This window comes from Ascaphus truei, chromosome 3, assembly GCF_040206685.1.
Source record: "Ascaphus truei isolate aAscTru1 chromosome 3, aAscTru1.hap1, whole genome shotgun sequence".
In the NCBI taxonomy this organism is placed as follows: domain Eukaryota; kingdom Metazoa; phylum Chordata; class Amphibia; order Anura; family Ascaphidae; genus Ascaphus; species Ascaphus truei.
In genome coordinates, this window is record NC_134485.1 from 377,667,312 (window position 1) to 377,673,528 (window position 6,217).

The following is a 6,217-nucleotide window of genomic DNA, read 5'->3' on the forward strand; positions in this document are numbered from 1 at the left end:
ATGAGTCAATCAGCCCCGATCTGTAAACGTTGGTGTCAAAAAATAGTTACCTAAAAGGAAAGGAATAGTGTCACGATTTGGGGGTTTATGTATCAAGACATGGAAAGTGGTGCAAGGTCTGTGGGAGACAAAATCTGCAACTGTGTGTAACGGCTGGACCCCCCTTGTCTGACCCACCCAATCTCACATTGGCCCGTGTGGTCTAACCGGTCCCCATTACAAGGTCGTGTGTGGTGGTGCACCTGCCAGTAACAGGACTCCTGAGTCTCCCGCTTGGTGTTATAGAGGATATCATCAGGACAGGTATCTGAGGTAGTGGTTACGAGTCCAACTTACTTCACGTGCAGCGCCTCCACCTCATCAGGATCTATGCTTCCGCAGGGAGATTGTCCTGGTGAGGAACTCCTTCTTGGTGGTGACTGCCACTGCAGAGTAATCTCACACTCACACAGTGGGGTTTTCTTTGAACATGGCATCTTTATTGTAGACTGGTATGTAGCAGGCTGCCCCATGCAGCTGCCGGCTCTAGCCGCACATCTCTCCGTGCTGTCCCTTTGCCAGGTACGCCCTCCCGTCTTGAAGTGGGTTTCCCTTTCTCCTAGGGAGATCACCACTGCGCCAGGTTCCTGGACACAGTGTGGCTTAGACAGACTTAATTGGTCACTCTGCTACCGCTAGTTACAGCACTAGGGTCACAAAAGTATTCCTCCAATCCTTTATGCCGTAGCATACATTTTACCAGCTGCTTCACACAACTGCTGGCTAACACTTTCAACAACACTAACTGACAGTGCTGTGCCCTTTATACCTCAGGGGGCAGGCGCATCTCTGATGTCACTATCCAGGGACTCAGAGCATACAGCCACTCCCTTCCTTACACAGGGCACCACACCAGAGTGTGAGGGAAAACCTCCATAACTACTGTTGGCAGGCCTGTACTTACCAGGGCTTACTGCCAACAGGGAAGATGTACGCAGTCATTATTATGCATGGCTACATACTCCCCCTGGTTAATACCCACCGTCCCGGCTGGGACCTAAATTTGGTGTACCTTGCGCCAGGAAACACTGCAAAAGAACACACAAATAACATGGCAAACCTCATCACATTGACATAATAATGCAAGCCCATCTCACTCACTGACCAGCAGGGAGCGCTAAAGAAAAATCAGACCACTCTAATTTGGCACTCAATAGTAATGTCGAGGATCTGGCTTCTTCACCTCCTGCCCCGCGGCATCATGCACAGTCACGCTGTATTCCCGTGGTATTCCTCGCTCATTGCAATACACCACTTTGTGCATGTACACACTGCGTCCTATCTTCCAGACCCGCATAAGTTGAGCTACCCTCTGCTCGGCCTGAATTCCTTTAATGGCTCCCCCTTTTTCTACGATATAGTGCTGAATATCGTTTTTAAGCCATCTCTCCCTATTCTCCTCTATCTCTCTCATTAGAGGTTCCGGGACATACGGGTAATCAAGCCCATGCGACCTTCTGTATTTTGCCGCAATAGCCCGTTCAGCTCGGCAAGTCCTGGTCAAGCTACTTTTGCCAGCCGCCCCGGGCAGCACCCATGACAGGGGCTCATCGGTCTCTACCGGGTCATCCAACCCTGCGGACCCCTTTGGGATAATAAGGCCTGCCTGGATGCGATCCCACCTTACCCTTAGGGCCCTAAGGTATGCCTCGTCATCAAAGTCCCCTGCAGCCCACCAGTGATCAACCACTCCCTCCCTCTCTAGGATAAATCGAGTGCGGTCGAACCAGGCTACATACCCCTCGTATAACGGGGCCCACCACCTAGTCTCCCTCCGTTCTTCGGAGTTAGGGTCTATAGACTCCTCTATTGATTCCTCATCAGGCCCACCCGAAGATACCCCGGACGTACCCTCAGATCGCTCAACAATTCCTTTGTACTGTGCGGTGTTTCTAACGGTAACGCTTAGCACACTAGGGCAATCACTGGATACCGACACTTGTCGGCACATCCTCCCTCCGACCCATCATCCGAAGTTCCCCAGTCCAGGCTTCCAGTCCGATCCTCGGAAGGACCCCGTGACTCCCCGGACAACCCTAAGCTAGAACTGGACCCGAATGAAATAGTGACGGGGACAGGGGCTTTAGCTAGGGCCTTGGGGCTAACCTTGGGTGTGGACGGGTTTTGGGGACGGGACCGAACCGTAGGTATAGGCAGGGTTACGACCTGCTCCCCAGCAATACCTGTCTCGGCTTCGGCACAAAGTCTCTTTCTCACCGGCAGTGGGACTCTTCACTCTCCGACTCGAGCGCCCATTCCGTCTGGCAGTAGGTGAACGACTTCCGCTGCTCGACCTCAGAGGCGCGACCATCTCCCACTCGATGCCGCTCTGGTCATCCGGAATCACCTCCGCACACGCACGTGCTTCGACGCCATCTTGGGTTGGATCCCCAATCGGGATCTCTTCCTCCACGAGGACATTCGGCAACACCCGTCTGCTGCGCGATCCAGTCTGGCTCTGGACTCGCTCTTCCTTCTCCTCCACCCCCTGGGTCTGCGACAGGCACGGTGTCATCTTATAGTACCTCGCAGGGTCGGGGTGGATCGACCTCCTTCCGATCCACTAGTCACCACGGCAGTGGGACTCCAGCGATCGGGTGGTCGCGGTACTGGAGACACTCTACTCCGCGTCTCTACACCACGGGGAATGGCATCTCTCCATGGCGTACCAATAGTATGACAGTCTCTTTTTATGACCATCTTACTCGACAGCCTAGCACACTCCTCGTCCGAGGATTCCACTTGGCACTTCGGCCGAGGCATCCCAGTAGGAGACCGGCGATGGGCTCCTCGGTGATCACCTCTCCGATGGCTGGGTTTCTCCGTCGGGAGCACCGAACCTGACTCCGACTCCGCGGGACCTGCACTCTCATTCCACAGTGCTCCCGGCTGCTCATCGATCGGCATCGGGACATTTCCTGCCACTCCCACCGCTTGTACCGGTACAAAAGTGGTCATGGGCCACATGTACTGCAGTCCACAGTGGGGGCATCAGGCCTCGCTGCCCACGGCTCCGCCCGGCAGTCTGCACTGCAGGCAAAGACACGCCACAGTCTCCACACCCTCTACACGGATGATCAGGAAGCCTCCTGGAGCCGAGTAGGGATGAGTAGAGATCAACGGACCCTGGTCCACTTTATCAGCAACTGCAGCCATATTCACCAGCGGAGGCACTCGTTTCAGAGGTCTGTACTGGTCAATGGCTCTTCGCAACTGAAGGGCAGGGGCGGGTTTGGCAACCCCTCCTCCTTCTTTCTCCATCGATATCCGGTGGAACTGCAAACCACTCCCCCTGGTTGAAACTAGGGGGATGTCTCGTACACTTGTAGGCTGACCCAGCACAGGTGCAGAGTGAGTCATAGTCCATGAGGGCGCGGCTCCAGCTTTCGCGCCAAACTCCCCCTCGGGGTGGAGTTTTCTCATTGGCGCCAATCCTGGCCAACAATTAGCAAACTGCAAAGTTGCAAGACTTTCTGCAGCATGCCCACGCGGTGTCCCGGGAACGCGGGAACCGCCATCTTGGTAAGTATTGTCCTTCTTTCCATGTGAGGTAGCGTCTGGCTGTTTGTTAATTGGGGTATAACAAAGTCCATTTCGTTCCTCCCATCGGATAACACTGTCATGCTCATTATTCTCAGGGGTATCATCCAGAGAACAAAAACATGATAAACACGGCGCAGCCACGGCTTTCACGCCATTCCACAACAAACTCACAAAAGTCTCTTCTGTAGCTTGTTCTTCACCCACGCACAGTTTATATGCGTGTTCTTCCTCTGACCGCAATCCTGGACCTTCTACTCTGTGCAGATCCTCCATTCTTGCGGTTCTCTCTCCCCGCCATCCTGGACCTTCTACTCTATGCAGATCCTCCATTCTGACGGTTCTCTCTCGCTGCCATCCTGGACCTTCTGCTCTGTGCAGATCCTCCATTCCGACAGGTCTCTCTTGATCGTTGAACACGGGGTTCCCGTACATGGAGCTCCGCTCTGCGGGGCAGCTACCACATCCGTACAATAAACATGCCTTGTGCACCACCTTGTATACCTAACGTAGATCTGACTCGTGTTTGCACTACCTCAGGCTAGGCTCACTCTTTCTGTGTCTACTGTAACACGTTCCTCCAGTCTGTGCTCCTTGGTAAGTGATCTGGAATGGAGACTAGAGTACTCTGGCTCTTCCATGCAGTACTTTGGGCGTCGACCTACTTTTGGCTAGCCTAGTGCGGACCCTTCCAGAATTCCTGCCCTAAGTTACCAGTTTATCCCTTCAGGCGTCCCCCGCTAGCGCTACCTCAAGGTGACTAGAACAGCAATAGCCCCCTGCTCCAGACTCACTAACCCCTTACGGATCCCAAGGCGTCTTTGCGGCATGCAGCTCTAGCATCTCCCTGACTACCCCTGGCTCCGTCCCACGCAGCACAAAGTGGCAGCAGACACTTTCCCTGTTTCCTAATGTGTGCCTAGCAAAAGCCTGTCCTGTTAACAGGTCTCTCAGCAGCGCCTCCAAATGTAACGGCTGGACCCCCCTTGTCTGACCCACCCAATCTCACATTGGCCCGTGTGGTCTAACCGGTCCCCATTACAAGGTCGTGTGTGGTGGTGCACCTGCCAGTACCAGGACTCCTGAGCCTCCCGCTTGGTGTTATAGAGGATATCATCAGGACAGATATCTGAGGTAGTGGTTACGAGTGCAACTTACTTCACGTGCAGCGCCTCCACCTCATCAGGATCTATGCTTCCGCAGGGAGATTGTCCTGGTGAGGAACTCCTTCTTGGTGGTGACTGCCACTGCAGAGTAATCTCACACTCACACAGTGGGGTTTTCTTTGAACATGGCATCTTTATTGTAGACTGGGATGTAGCAGGCTGCCCCATGCAGCTGCCGGCTCTAGCCGCACATCTCTCCGTGCTGTCCCTTTGCCAGGTACGCCCTCCCGTCTTGAAGTGGGTTTCCCTTTCTCCTAGGGAGATCACCACTGCGCCAGGTCCCTGGACACAGTGTGGCTTAGACAGACTTAATTGGTCACTCTGCTACCGCTAGTTACAGCACTAGGGTCACAAAAGTATTCCTCCAATCCTTTATGCCGTAGCATACATTTTACCAGCTGCTTCACACAACTGCTGGCTAACACTTTCAACAACACTAACTGACAGTGCTGTGCCCTTTATACCTCAGGGGGCAGGCGCATCTCTGATGTCACTATCCAGGGACTCAGAGCATACAGCCACTCCCTTCCTTACACAGGGCACCACACCAGAGTGTGAGGGAAAACCTCCATAACTACTGTTGGCAGGCCTGTACTTACCAGGGCTTACTGCCAACAGGGAAGATGTACGCAGTCATTATTATGCATGGCTACATGTGTAACTGTGTTCCCCTCCCCCTCCCCCCCCCCCCCCCCCAATTGCAGATCGGGGCCATTACTGGGTGTTTGTGGTGCATACATGCTGGTAACAGGAGGGCAGAGTTGTCCGCGGTAACTTTGGGACTTCAGGAACAGGCTTCTGGGGTCCATACCCCATGATATACTTAGCAGTGCAGCGCCTTCATCTGCCGTAGGCTCCAGGAATATGGAGGCGATCTCCCACGGTAGAATCGTAACTCTCCCCCCAGTTAGATCACACACCAGGCAGGAGTATATTGCAAAACAGGAATGGGTTTATTACTACTCTTAGTGCAGTAAGGTACAGGTACTCAGCAGTCACCTGCCGGATCACAGTCTCGTATATCAGCTCACAGGTATCACCGGAGATAGTATCCAAAGAAAAAAGTCAAGACGAAGCCCTATTCCTAAGGGTGAAACGCGTAGAGGAGGAGATCGTGGTGTAGCCCCATTATGAATCTGTGCCAATAAAGTTTTTTGTATCATCCGGGACCTTGAGCATTTCTGTCATGCGCAGTAGCGCCTTTACCAAACACAAACCTATCACCGGAGATAGTCCCTGGATCGTCACTATGGGCATAGGGCAACGCAGCCGTCCTAGCTCTTCCCCACCTCCCTTGCGGAGGCAGAGGTATAGTCACTACTCCTCCCCGGAGGGAAGAGCACATGGGAAGGCCCCAATCTCAGGCTCCCAGTCGTGACCTTCCTTACTCATGGGGAAGGAACAACCCACTAACTTTAGGGCGGTCCAGCCCTTAAGTACAGCCAGAGGGCGGGCATCCCGTTGGCCCAGCT